Below are 14786 nucleotides of genomic sequence, written 5' to 3'. Positions count from 1 at the left end.
GTGGATTTACTCACAAGGACTGGAGCCGGCTCCTTGCTGGAGTCTATTCCCCTCTCAGACCAGCTGACCCCTGCCCAGCAGACGGAGATCAAGGAGGTGCTGCATTCGCATCAACAGCTGTTCTTGGACAGACCCGGACGCACTGACCTGGCTGTCCACCGAATAGACACAGGCACCCACGCCCCTATCAAGTGTGTGCCATTCAGAGCCACAGGGAGGACGGCTCAGGACATAGAGCGGGAGGTTGAAGACATGCTAGCTCTGGGGGTGAGCCAACCCTCCTCCAGCCCCTGGGCCTCTCCCGTGGTGTTAGTCCCTAAAAAAGATGGGTCTGTTCGGTTTTGTGTGGACTATCGCAAGCTTAACGCCATCACTGTCTCGGACGCCTACCCCATGCCCAGGCCTGATGACCTTTTAGACAAGCTGGGGGGAGCCCGTTACCTCACCACCATAGACCTCACCAAGGGGTACTGGCAAGTGCCATTAGACCAAGATGCCCGGCTGAAGTCGGCTTTCATCACTCCTGTGGGGCTCTACGAGTTCCTGGTCCTGCCCTTTGGCCTCAAGGGGGCACCCGCTACCTTCCAGCGTCTGGTGGAGCAGCTACTGAAAGGGATGGAGAGCTTTGCCCTGGCTTACATGGACGACATTTGCATCTTCAGCCAGACGTGGGAGGACCATGTGTCCCAACTCAAGCGGGCGCTGGACCGACTCCAGAAGGCCGGGCTGACTATCAAGGCAGGGAAGTGCAAGGTGGGAATGGCTGAGGTGACCTACCTGGGCCACAAGGTGGGCAGCGGCTGCTTAGAGCCAGAGCCAGCTAAAGTGGAGGCTGTCAGAGATTGGCCAACACCCCAGACTAAGAAACAGGTCCAGGCCTTCATTGGGATGGCGGGGTACTACCGGAGGTTTGTGCCCCACTTTAGCTCCATCGCAGCCCCCCTCACGGAGCTGTGTAAAAAGGGAAAGCCTGACAAGGTGGTCTGGACCGAGCAGTGCCAAGAGGCCCTCTGCGCGCTGAAGGAGGCTCTGGTCAGGGCCCCAGTGCTGGCAAATCCAGACTTCAACAAGCCCTTCCTGGTGTTCACCGATGCCTCAGACGTGGGGCTGGGGGCGGTGCTAATGCAGGTGAATGACAAAGGGGAGAAACACCCCATCGTGTACCTGAGTAAGAAGCTGCTGCCCCAGGAGCAGAACTACGCGGCCATAGAGAAGGAATGTCTGGGCATGGTGTGGGCGCTGGGGAAGCTGCAGCCGTACCTGTTTGGACGGCGTTTCACCGTGTACACCGATCACTCACCCCTGACCTGGCTGCATCACATGAAAGGGGCCAACGCCAAGCTCCTGCGGTGGAGTCTGCTCCTGCAGGACTACGACATGGAGGTGGTCCACGTCAAGGGGAACAACAACACCATAGCCGATGCCCTGTCACGCAGGGAGGGCCCCGAACTTCCCCAGGTCACTGGCTGAGTGACCCCGCTCAGTGCGGTCTGGAAGGGGGGAGAGATGTGATGGAGTGGGGGGGGTGCATGTGTGAGTCAGGCTGGATGTCTAAGGCAAGCAGCAGCTCCCAGTGGCTAAGGATGACCCTGGGGCTACAACTGGCAGGTGACACCTCTGCCTGAACAAAGAGCAGGGAGGAGCTGAGCTGGGTTTTTGAATCAGGGGCGGCAGTTAGAGGATAGGGAAAGGGAGAGCTGGAAGGCAGCCAGCCTGAGGAGGGGGAAGCTACACCCCAGAGGGGCACCCCTCGGGGTCTTCTCCCCAGGACAGGTTGGAAGGACTGTCTCGGGCTGCTATGCTGTTGCTTCTGTGAGAAACTGGACATCTGTTGCCTAATAAACCTGCTGTTGTACCTGCTGAGTGAGAGTCTCTCCTGCCAGCAGACGGGGTGCAGTGCAGGGGGACCCCTGAACCCCATCACAAGTTGGGGTTATTTTTTCCAATGTGCATTACCTTCCGCTTATCCACCTTAAATTTCACTCGCTGTTTTGTTGCCCAATCACTCAGTTTGATGAGATCCTTTTAAAGTCTTCAAAGTCTGCTTTTGTCTTCACTATCTTGAACAGTTCAGTGTCATCTGCAAACTTTGCCACCTCATTGCTCACCCCCTTCTTCAGATCATTTATGAATAAATTGAACAGGATTGGTCCTGGAACTGACCCTTGGGGGACACCACTAGTTACCCCTCTTCATTCGGAAAATTTACCATTCATGCCTACCCTTTGTTTCCTGTCTTTTAACCAGTTCTCAGTCCATGAAAGGACCTTCCTTCTTATCCCATGACAACCTAATTTACATAAGAGCCTTTGATTAGGTACCTTGTCAAAGGCTTTCTGGAAATCTAAGTATACTATATGCACTGGATCCCCCGTCTGCATGTTTGTTAACCCCTTCAAAGAACTCTAACAGATTAGTAAGACATGATTTCCCTCTGCAGAAACCATGTTGACTTTTGCCCATCAAATTATGTTCATCTGCCCACCTGACAATTTTATTCTTTACTGTTGTTTCAACTAATTTTCCCAAAATTGACGTTAGACTTACCAGTCTGTAATTGCCAGGGTCACCTCTAGAGCCCTTTGTAAATATTGGTGTCCCATTAGCTATCTTCCAGTCATTAGGTACAGAAGCTAATCCAAAGGACAGGTTACAAACTAGTGTTCATAGTTGTGCAATTTCCCATTTGAGTTCGTTGGGAGCCCTGGGATGAATGCCATCCGGTCCCGGTGATATGTTAACATTAACAATTTTCTTGCAGGAACATCCAAACTTTTTGACAACATTGAAATACACCCCCCCACACACTTGTTTCATGTGTTTTCCATCAGAAAAACATTGCTTCAATGGAAATGTCTCAGCCAGCTCTGGGGGTTGAGATATTTCTGCAGCTGTCCATGAGGGATCTATAGGGGCACCAGCGCTGGAGCTGGTTGCACACATGGGAGCTACAGGCCTGCAATAAAACAGCCTGCCCCAGGACTGCTCCTGATTCTTCTAAGGGAACAGTCCAGAATTTCTGCCTAGGTTATCCTGGGGCAATTGATATAATTGCTCAACTTCACCCTGAAAGTGTTGGCACAGCATCCACTCTCCTGCCCCCAAGCCCATCTGGAGTAGCTGCCTTGTACTCGCTCAGCTGGGAGGAACTTTCTCTTCCCCTGCTGCCCTATCCAACATGTGGGGCTGGTTCAGCAATACTACAAAGAGCTGTGAACCTTATATTTCTAAGCCAGAAGGGCCGGTCTGATCAGCTAGCCTGACCTCCTACCACGCACAGAGCTTGCCAGCCTGTCCCTTCTGTGTCCAGCCCCATAATGAGCAGCTGAGTGAGTGCTGCATCTTGAATCTATTTCTTAGACACCCCTGGCCAGGCCCTGCTTCTCTCATGCAGCCAAGAACTGCTTCTAGTGCCTTTCTCTGGAGGGAATCAATGATTTACTTGTGCAGCATCCATGCCCAAGTGCCGGGATTCTGGGATGCATTAAAAGTAGTGTGGTGAGCAAGACATAAGAAGACATTCTTCCACTCAACTCCGTTCTGATTGGGCCTCAGCTGGAGTATTGAGTCCAGTTCTGGGCACCACATTTCAAGAAGGATTTGGAGCAGGTCCCGAGAAGTGCAACAAGAATCATGAAAGGCCTAGGCACCAGGAGCTCCGAGGGAAGACTGAAAGAACCGGACTTATGCAGTTTAGAAAAGGGGACATGATAGATGTTTACAAGTACTTAAAGTGGGTTACAAGGAGGAGGGAGAAAATTTATTCTCCTGGGCCTCTTGGCTTAAAATGCATCAAGGGAGATTGAGGTTGGACATTAGTAAAAAGTTCCTAACTGTCAGGGTGGTTAAACACTGGAATAAATTGCCTGGAGAGGTTGTGAAATCTCCATTGCTGGAGATATTTAAGAGCAGGTTAGACAGATACCTATCGGGAATGATCTAGAGTATGGCTTCCCAAACTGGGGGGTGTGCCCCACAAGGGAGCTTAAAGAAATTCCAGGGGGGCATGAGGCAACATAGCTCCCCCCCGCCCCATAGAAAGAGCCAGCCTTTGCTTCTGGCTCTCAGGCCCTGACATTTTACGTGGGTGACTCGGAGCAGCTGCTATAAAAAGCAGGCAGCCAGCGAAGACCCACATGGAGCTAGCTGCCTCCTGAAAAGGTGAGTGAGTGTGGGTTGAGGATGGGGTTAGATGGGGGTTTGGGGGTGCCTGGCTCAGGAGAGGTGGAGGGGGTGAGAGTGGGTGGCTGGCGGTGCCTGGCTTTGAGGAAGGGGAGGGGCTTGGGCAGCAGGGCTTGCAGGGCTCGGGTGGCTGGCCCCAGCATTGCAGGGCTTGGACTGATGGGTGGGCAGCTGGCCCCAGCAGCCCAGGGCTTGGGCTCTGGCAGCACATGGTGTAGGATCAATTCATAAAAAAAATAATTATTCATATTTGTATTGCTTTATATTTGTATAATTCATATTTAGTTATGTTGGGGTGTATGGGGTGTACAGGGAGGGGTAGTACCTCTGTTGGAGGGATCGGGGGTAGTCCATCCACTTTGGTCCCCGCCTGTCACTCAGCTCTCACTTGTGGCTCCAAGTAGCTGCAGTGTGCGCAGCGGCCACACCCTGGGCAATGGCTTCGATGGCCCAGCCAAACCAGGTGAGTGTAACCAATGGGACTCAAACCTTTGGTGAATTTTTGGATGTGCCTACCCAGCATGTGAAGTCAGTTCCGGTGGACTGGGCGGAAGAGATCATTTAGATCCAACGGCCAAGAAGGCAGTTCTGCAACGCTTTGTGGAAAGTGAAGGGCTTGACAAGGCACGAAAGACGTCAAGGCCGTCCACTGCAACCAAAGAAGTTACCAGTTGTGACGATTCTATGTACCACTGGTGCCTGGCTTCCAAGGTCGAGAGAGTGGGATTGCTCCCGTGCAACGGCTCTACCACTTAAAAAGCTTTCACGCACAGGTCCTGTGCAAATCATCATACCATCACATCACCCAAGTCCTGCGGCGATGGGGGAGGGGCGAAGCGACAGGTGGAGGTTACCACTGGGAGTCGTAGTCCCAATCCCGCACATAGGTGGCCTGTGGACAAGTGGTCGTCCAGCTCTATACCTGGGGCAGCAGAATTGCCCGGCAGCATCCCAGGCATCTGAGCAGTCCTCTTTAGGACAGCACTGCTCACCCTAGTAAGGGAGGGGCCTAGAAAAGGTGGCCTAAAAATTGCCCGCCCTACAACAATAACTGGCCAGCAAGCCACAGCTGGCAGTTCAACCCTACTTGCGGTCGAAACCAAAAGAAAAATTTGAGAAAACTTACCATTGGTGTATGGAATGTTTGTACTCTCATGGATCGAGAAGCTGCTGCAAGACCTGAGAGGACAGCTCTCATTGCTCATGAACTAGCCCACTATAACATCAATATAGCAGCATTAAATGAAACAAGATTGGCTGGGGAAGGTTTCTTGAGTAAACCAGGAAGTGGTTATACCTTCTTCTGGAAGGGTAAGACGGAGACAGAGGATAGAATACATGGAGTCGGTCTGGCAATAAAAACCTCATTGATGCGTCAACTCCCAGACCTTCCAGTGGGCATCAATGAAAGATTGCTGAAACTACGCTTCCCACTAAATGCCAAAAGTCATGCCACCATCATCAGTACATATGCACCCACTCTAACATGCCCTGACAACTCAAAGGAACCATTCTATGAAGATCTCGACAGACTGATCAAGGCCACACCTGCAACAGACAAACTACTCCTACTTGGAGGTTTCAATGCCTGAGTTGGGGCTGACAACGAGAACTGGAAAGGAGTAACCGGACCACATGGTGTAGGCAAAATGAACAACAATGAACTACTCCTTTTGAGTCTTTGTTCTGAAAATGACCTGACTATTACCAACACTCTGTTCCGACAAGCGCATAAATACAAAAGGACGTGGATGCACCCTAGGTCTAAACAGTGGCATCTGATAGATTATGCCATTGTCAGAAGGCAAGACATCCGAGACGTATTGATCACCAGAGTAATGCGAGGTGCAGAGTGCTGGACAGATCACAGATTAGACAGGATGTCTCTTCAACTTTACATCACTCCCTCTCGGCACAAATGCCTTAAGCATGTGCGACCTGCTTTTAACATAGCCAAACGGAAGGATGCCCAATGTTTCAACAATTTTCAGAAGAGTCTCGATGACAAATTAACATCCCATGGTCAACTGATCGGTACTGTAACCGAAAAGTGGGATCAGTTCAAGCAGATAGTGACTGACACAGCAATAACATCGCTTGGACCAAAGAAAAGAATACATCAGGATTGGTTCCATGAGAACCAAGAAGAAATATGTTCAGCACTGGAAGTAAAGAGAAAAGCCTTTTCTGAATGGCAGAATGACCCCTCCTCAGCCTCCAAACGGGACCATTTCAAGCACCTTCAAAGCAAAACACAGAAAGACCTCCGTCAGATACAAGACAACTGGTGGGAGAGCAAAGCCAAAGAAACTGAGCACTATGCTGAGACCCACAACTCAAACATGTTCTTTAGTGCTATTAAGACTGTCTATGGACCTTCTAAACCAAGGACTACCCCCATTGCTCTCATCAGACAACACAACGCTTGTCAAAGACAAAGAGCGCATCAACGAAAGATGGCGAGAACACTTTAGCAACCTCCTTAACAGACCATCGACCGTGAATAACAATGTCCTCAGTGAAATTCCACAACAACCTGTCCTGACAGATCTTGACTTTCCGCCCACTATAGATGAGACTAAGAAAGCTGTTAGCCAGATGAGTTCAGGAAAAGCTCCTGGAAAAGATGGGATTCCAGCAGAGATATATAAAGCGGCAAGTCCAGCAGCACTAGCAGTGTTCCATAGCGTGATCACCAGCATCTGGGAGGATGAAAACATACCACAGGACCTCCGCGATGCTATTATTGTCTCCCTTTTCAAGAATAAAGGCAGCAAAGCAGAATGTGGAAACTACAGAGGCATATCCCTCCTTTCCGTTGGAGGGAAGATCATTGCCCGCATCATCTTGAACTGCCTAATAACCAGTATTTCCGAGGCAAATCTACCCAAAAGTCAATGCGGTTTTCGACCTGGCCAGAGCACAGCCAATATGGTGTTTGCTGTCAGACAAATACAAGAGAAGTGCATTGAACAGAACGTGCACCTGTATGTTGTCTTCACAGATCTGACAAAGGCATTTGATACCGTCAACAGGGAAGCCCTTTGGACCATTCTAATATGACTTGGCTGCCCAAAAAAATCTGTCCAGATTATACGCCTTTTCCATGATAACATGACAGGCAAAGTACTGTCTGATGGAGCCACATCAACCCCCTTCAACATCACCAATGGCGTGAAACAAGGATGTGTTGTCGCTCCTGTCTTATTTAACCTGTTCTTTGCATGCATCCTTAACCATGCAATGAAAGATCTGGACCGAGGTGTATACTTGAAATGCCGGCATGATGGTTCACTTTTTGACCTCCGCCGCCTGAATGCAAAGACTAAGACAGTGCAAAAACTCCTTTCTGAGACACTCTTTGCTGACAACTGTGCCCTTATGGCTCACACTGAAAATGATCTTCAGCACATTGTCAACAAGTTTGCTGAGGCCTCGCAACTTTTCGGACTAACTATAAGCCTCAGAAAGACAGAAGTTCTCCATCAACCTGCATCTGGATCAAATGCTCCTGTCCCAAGTATCTCCATTGATGGCACTCAGCTTAAAGTAGTGGAGAACTTTAAATACCTGGGTAGTATCATATCCAGTGATGGATCACTGGATAATGAGATCAACGCATGAATATCCAAAGCGAGCCAGGCACTTGGCTGTCTGCATGTCAAAGTTCTAAACCACCATAACATCCGGATGTCAACAAAACTGCTTGTGTACAGAGCTGTTGTTCTCTCATCTCTTTTGTACGGGTGCGAAACATGGATACTATATAGGCGTCACATCAAGCAGCTTGAAGCGTTGCACATGCGCTGCCTCCGTAACATCATGAAGATCCGCTGGCAAGACAAAGTGCCCAATCTCGAGGTCCTCGAGAGAGCCCAGATGACAAGCACTGAAATGATGATTATGAAGTCACAACTACATTGGACCAGTCATGTCAGCCACATGGATGCCAAGAGAATCCCTCGCCAGCTTCTGTATGGTGAACTCTCCCAGGGCATCCGGCATATAGGTCATCCACTGAAACGCAACAAGGATACCATCAAAGCCAATCTGCAGTACAGCAGTATCAAACCTAGGGACCTTGAGGACGCTGCCAGTGACAGAACACAGTGGCGTACAACAGTCAGAAATACCTGCATTGCCTTTGAGGAAGACCGCTGCCGGCATCTACAAGAGGCAAGCGAACAACGTCACAGAGCATCAGCAATGCACAACCCACAGATCGCAAACTTCCCATGCACCATCTGCGGCAAAATGTGCACCTCTAGAATTGACTTCTACAGTCACCAGACGGCACACCATAAGACCAATAACAGATGATCTGCACAGATTTGTCATCATTGGATTGATGGACTACCATTATTTAGTTATGTTGTAAGCTGTAATTTGTACCTGAACAAAACCAGACTCCATATTGTAACCAAGGATCCATTTTAACACCATACTCCATTTTGTAAAGCTCTCTTGGGGTTGACCCCTTGCCTGGTTAAGTGAATAGGATATGAATTGCATAATTGTATTAGATGTGTGAATGGGGTATGTGTGATTGATCCTCAACACCAGCCCGTCCTGCAGATCAGACACCAGTGGTTGAAGAGCGCAGACAATTCCCTGAAGGTGAGAAAAAGATCCACTCCGGAGACAAAACAACAAAGTCCCATTAAGGACAAGCTGAAAAGTCATGTCTGAACACTGAGGCAGCGTGACACAGCAAGACCCATAGGCTTACATCTGGTTTGTGGCCTATAAAAGGGGTGAGAAGGGAAGACCTCTGGGTAACGTTCTGCTGGCAACATCAAAGAGTATCAGTGCGCGCCCGGCAGAGACCCGGCTCTCCCTTGTGCTCAGCTCTCCTGGCCAGTTAGCCACCACGGGCTGCGAACTCAAGCTACGAACTTCAGCTATGATCAGGACTGGTAACTATATAGCAGCTGCAGAACATTTGGGATGTGTGTGTATATATGTGTGTGTGTGTATATAGAGCAACGAAGGGTCCTGTGGCACCTTATAGACTAACAGAAAAGTTTAGAGCATGAGCTTTCGTGAGTTAACTCACTTCTTCAGATGCTGGACATGCTCTAAACTTTTCTGTTAGTCTATAAGGTGCCACAGGACCCTTCGTTGCTCTACAGATCCAGACTAACACGGCTACCCCTCTGATACTTGTGTGTATATAGGTATTGACTATTCCTATAATAAATGTGGCATACTGCCTTGTCCCCTGAAAAAGATCCGGTGTGTACTTTCTGCATAGCAATGGATCAGGCAGCTGGGCAGCTGGGGCTGCACCAGGCACCCACAAGGGGCCAAGAAAAACTATTTGTACATATTTTTAATTTTAAATAACATTTTTATATCAGGTTTTTGTGTTTATTTTAAATTATGAATTGAATTTTTTGTTAAAAGGGAGGTTGAATGATGGTAAAGAAGAGGTCGGGGGTGTGAGGGTTTCTCAGAAATCAAAAGCGGGATGTGATGCCAAAAGGTTTGAGACCCACAGGTCTAGAGCCTCTGGACCGTGCTTGGTCCTGCTGAGAGGGCAGGGGACTGGGCTTGATGACCTCTTGAGGTCCCTTCCAGTTCTAGTCCTCTAGGATTCTATGATGTTCACCCCATTTTGCAGCTGCACAAACAGCTCAGAGCTGCGCTGTGCCTTATTTGCCCTGACAGTGGGAGTTAATGGCGGTGCTGGACATAGACCCTGAGGTGGCTGGCATGGAGCAGCTACTGTAAAGCACACAGTGGCCTGCTGTGGCTGATACCCCAACATGCATGAGTGTAGGTTGGGCTGCCCGCTACAGAGCTGTTCCCTTCCCCTACCCATCCAAACTGCTGCGTGCTCTGGACACAGCTAAAAACTCACAAATCCGGGAAGCAGCCCCAGCAGCATTCATTGGGCACATCCACTACCCCTTTTACAAGCCTCCCCTTGTAAATGGGGTGTTCCCACCCTCCGCCAGAGCCCCCCAAGATATGCGGGCCCTGCATCCGGCACAAGAGACAGGAGCATAGTTATAGGTGCACCCCAGCTATGTATCCTAGCACCAGACCAAGGGGGCTGTAGCAATCGTCTGTGTTGGTAATGCAGGGAAACAATGAGTGGGGAAGGTTGCAGTTCTACACACTCCCCCTTCCTCCCCCGGGCCTTACATGCTGCACACTGCCAGAGAGTGGTTGTAAATAGGGCTCCTCCTACTCGGTGGCTTCTCTTGCTGGCCTTGGCATCAGCGCTGCAGATTTCATGCCTGAGAAGTAACTTCTTGCTACCACTGACACCCATCAGCCCCACAGAGCCCCACAGTTGCACCCCAGGCCTCTGAATGGGACCAAAGAGAATTAGGCATCTAAGTCCCATGGGAACTGGGCGCCTGAACCCCTTTGCAAATCATAGGCACTGTCTAGTCTGGATCCTGAAGTGGGAACGGAATCATGACCTCAGTTCCAAACACAAAAGTCTAACCTGGTCCTGTGCAGCTGTGGCTGTTCTGCCAGAACAGCACCTGCAGCCAGTGGCATCTTTCATGGTGCTGATGTAACCCACATGTGTAGGTGTGGTTTGCTGTCCTACACAGGGGCACCTAGACCATGACACAGACACAGAATCAGCCTTCTCTGCAGCCTAAGCCAGAGTTTTGAACTGGCTTTTAGTTCAAACTCTAGAGGCACCTGCACAATGCTCCAGAGGTACCAGGTTGGCTTTCGTACTCCAGACCCCTTTGGTAGTTGGAAAAAATACTACCTCTCTGCCTTTGGAAATGGGCTAAACTGGTTTTATGTCACAGGGGCACCATCAAGTCAGAGCCAACCATTAGCCAAAATGCATGGGGGAGCTTTCCTGTCTACCTCCTGGCATGTCTGCTGTCAGATACCTGATAATTTTTCAACACCGCATCCCACTGATTCCAAAATTTCAGGGCCTGCTCTAGGCCTCAGGGGGTGTAACCCTAATGATTTAAATTTAAACTGGAGAAGCTGAAAGGGAGAAAAGGCCACAGAAAGCCCCTGGCAGCTGCTTAGTAACACCTGCAGCTTCAGCTAGGTCTGTAATTCTCTACAGACCAGAAAAGCAGCTGATGGCAAAAATTAACATTTCCCAGATGGACACTGCCCCTCATTTCCGCTCTGCCCAGACCCAAACAAGCTTAAAATTGTAACTCCCCGAATGAGAAAGGAAGAATTAGAATGGTTCATGGAGACTGGGGGGGGCTCATGCTCCTTGGTGAGGATGGGAATGGATGGATGGGGAACACACAAACCCAATGGCAGCATGCAGGCCCCTGCTATGAGGAAGGGACATGGAATCTGTGGCAAAAGGACAGCAGGCCAGGGAGCTGGCCTGGCCAGAGACACAGCCAAGCGTCTCCCTCCAATCCCACCAACTCCAGCTAAAGCCAGGCGAGGCCCCTGCTCACAAATGCCTTGTGGAGAGGGGCGTTAATGTGGCAAAGCCCCTCGTTGGCCCTGTTCCTTGTATGTTGGAGCAAAGTCCTGCCCAGCTCAGGGACCCGGCCTCTTGGCACCCATGCAAATGCAGAGCAAGGTGTTCCTGTCCTTGTGGATCCTGTGTGAACAGAGTCAGTCTGAAAGCCTGGGGCCAGGATCCCCATGATAACAGCACCCCAGCAGGCACCAAGGCCCAGCACCTCACGGGTATTTACCCACCAATGGCTTGTTGATTTCACTAGGCATTACGTCCAGCAGTGCAGCAGGGCAAGGAGCTGGAGAAGTGAGCGGCAGCAGTGGCAAGAGCTGCAAAATGGCTCCTTAAAGAGCCACCCGTGGCTCAGATCCACCCAGCTGGTGTTCAAAATGGCGCCATTGCCAGCTACCTGCAGGCTGGATGAAAAGGCTCCATGGGCCAGGTTCTGGCCCATGGGCCATGTGTTGGACACCCCTTGGTTAGCTTAATTAACTTTGGAAGTGAACTAAGATCAATTGAATTAAAGCCACTTTATCTCCATCTACACAGGGGTACCACAGAGTTTAACACATTCATTTTCATCTGGATTAACTTTTTAGACAATCGCTTCTTCCCAACACTAACTTTTCCCAGGCTGCTTCAGTTCTTGGAAAATGAGACAAAACCCTTTGGAGTCATATTTCACCCCTCTGCTTTTCTCCCGAGCTGAACATGCTACTATTACTGGCGTTTCAGACAGTGTCTCCAGGGTATGCGCCGTGTGAACCTGCTCATACTATTTGTTAATGAGACACATGCAGTTGACAGCCCCTGGGCAGTTAGAGCTTCAATATTTTTGCATCAAACATGTCTTTCTGGGCTTCATGTTGCAGAATTTGTTCATGTGATAAAGGCAACATTTAAATCTCCCCCATTACTATGATGCCCTAGTCCTTCGGAGCATGCTGGATTAATGGGTTGTTTGTTTTAGATAACTGTCAGGATGAAATTAGCCTCCGTCTGTGAAACCAGAAGACAAGAGAGAGGGCAACCAGAGAAACAGCCACCCACTGGGAGACAACCAGGGGTAGAGGGGGCTTGAGCTGGAGGCGGTGGGTGAAATTCACTCAGGGCAAGGCCACCAAATTAATCCTCAAAACTCAGGTGGAACTGGGGCCATGTTGTTATGAAGGTAGCATCTAGAGGTCCCAGCTGGGCAGTTCTGCATTGTGCTGGGGGCTGCACACAGAAAGGCAGGAGCAGCAGGCCAGCCTAGTGGCTAGGGCAGGTCCCAAGTCTTAAGATGACTGGGGTCCAAGCCCGCTCTCAGCCCCAGACTCTATGCCTTTGGGGAACCTCATGTAGCTGCTCTGTGCCTCAGTGTCCCCCCCGGTGCCATGGCAGTAATATCTCTGCTCTGCCCTGCCCTCCCAGAGTATGACAAGGCTAACTACAGTGCAGGTGGCGAAGGACTCAGATCAGCCTGTGAGAGCTGCCCTCTGCCACGGCCCCCACTAACCCACAGACCTTGTATCTTGGCTGTCTTCCCCTTGCTGCCTCTTAGGCCTCTCCTCGTTGCAGCTCCCAGGGTGGGGGGCAAGCTGCCTCGGGGGCCGGGGAGCCCCACAGCCTGTGTTTGTGGTATCTACCTCTCGCACCAGCTGGGCCTACGCAGTCTCGGGCTTTCCCAGGGCCACCTCTATGGAGGAACTTGTGCTCCGATCCCCAGGCCAGGGGCCGCCCCTCCTGCAGGAGTCTCTCCCCTGGGGAAGCCGGATCTGGGTAGGAGCCTAGGGATGAGCTCCTGGCACTACAGAGCCCAGGCCTGCGGCACCTATCCCCGCGGCTGCCGGGCGCAGGAAGCAGGCCCCCGGGGCGGGTTAATTGGTGATTGATCCCACGTGCGGGCGCTCTCCACCCGCCCCATAAGCACCCTGGGCAGGGCAGCGGGGCACTCCCCTCCCGGGATCCCGAGTAGCTACTATGGCTGCGGGGGAGCTGTACACGCAGGTAGGTGCTGGGACCCCCCAGGAGTACGTGCCTGCTCCGCGCCATCCTCCAGGAGCCGCCCTGGGCTGGAGCTGGCGAGAAGCGCCTCCCTGCCCCATGATCGCAGCTGGGCTCAGGCTCCTCCCGAGCTGCGGCGCCTGCGTCGGGTGCGGCCCCGTGGGGCGCAGTGCAGGGCGTGGTTGGGCGCTAATTTCAATGCATCAGCCGTGAGCGCAGCAGCTCTGCGTAGCTGGTGCACCTGCAGGGGGGGCTTCGGGGCGCCCCCAGCTGAGAGGCCCGTCCAGCCTCTGGGCTGGGGCACTTGATGTTTAACTGTTAATTGGCAGGTGGCGGCGTCTTGCTGAATTGTGGGTGGGAGCCGCGCAGCTCGGCTGGGCTCTTGGTGCACCTAGGAAAGCTGGGTTGAGGTGGCTAGTACGGGGCTGGACGTAGACCATCCTAAAGTGCAGCCCTTCTCCTTCCTCATCCCTGCAGCCCTGCCATCAAGTCTGGTACCTTTAGCATCTCTGTAGGGCTGCCGGCAGCAGGAGGAAGGAGCAGTTGGTCCAACAGCTGCTGCTACCACCCATTAAGTGCCCACCAGAGCAATGCTGAAGGTCTGGCTGCGGAGGCTGCCCTTAGAGCCAGGCACAATCCCAGTAACATTTTTAAGTGATATTCCACCCTGGCTGGTGGAGACCTGGAGTTGTTCTCTAGCCCAGCCCTGTGTGCTGTAGCAAGACTAAGTAAGCGCAGGTCACGTATGATGGATTTGTCCTGCCTGGCCTTAACTTCCAGTGCCAGGGATTCCCCAGTCTCTTTTGGTAACCTAGTCTGGAGTTTAGGCAGCTGTTCCTGGAGGGGCATCCTCTGTGGCACCTCACATCAGTTCCTGCTTGTCCTAATGTCAGTGGCTATTGCAAAAAAAATTTGGAACACTTGAGGTTTTTTGAGGATTCTCTTTGGGTTCCCCACCCAGTCGTCCTTTGGATGATTAAAGGTGCCCAGCTTTCTAATCTTTGCTCTGAGGTCTGGTTTTCTAAACTTGTTTCTGTTGCTCTGCTCTGGGTTCCTTCCAGCTTGCCCACAACTCTTAGGGTACAGCTACATTGTAGCTGTAACTCAAAATAACTTAAGCAATCTACATTGTGCAAATTGCAAAAGTTACTGAGTTAACATTTCAAACTTGGTGCCATCTACACAGCACCAAACCTGA

This window comes from Carettochelys insculpta, chromosome 27 (genome assembly GCF_033958435.1).
Source record: "Carettochelys insculpta isolate YL-2023 chromosome 27, ASM3395843v1, whole genome shotgun sequence".
NCBI classification, from domain to species: Eukaryota; Metazoa; Chordata; order Testudines; family Carettochelyidae; genus Carettochelys; species Carettochelys insculpta.
This window is presented reverse-complemented; position numbering follows the sequence as displayed.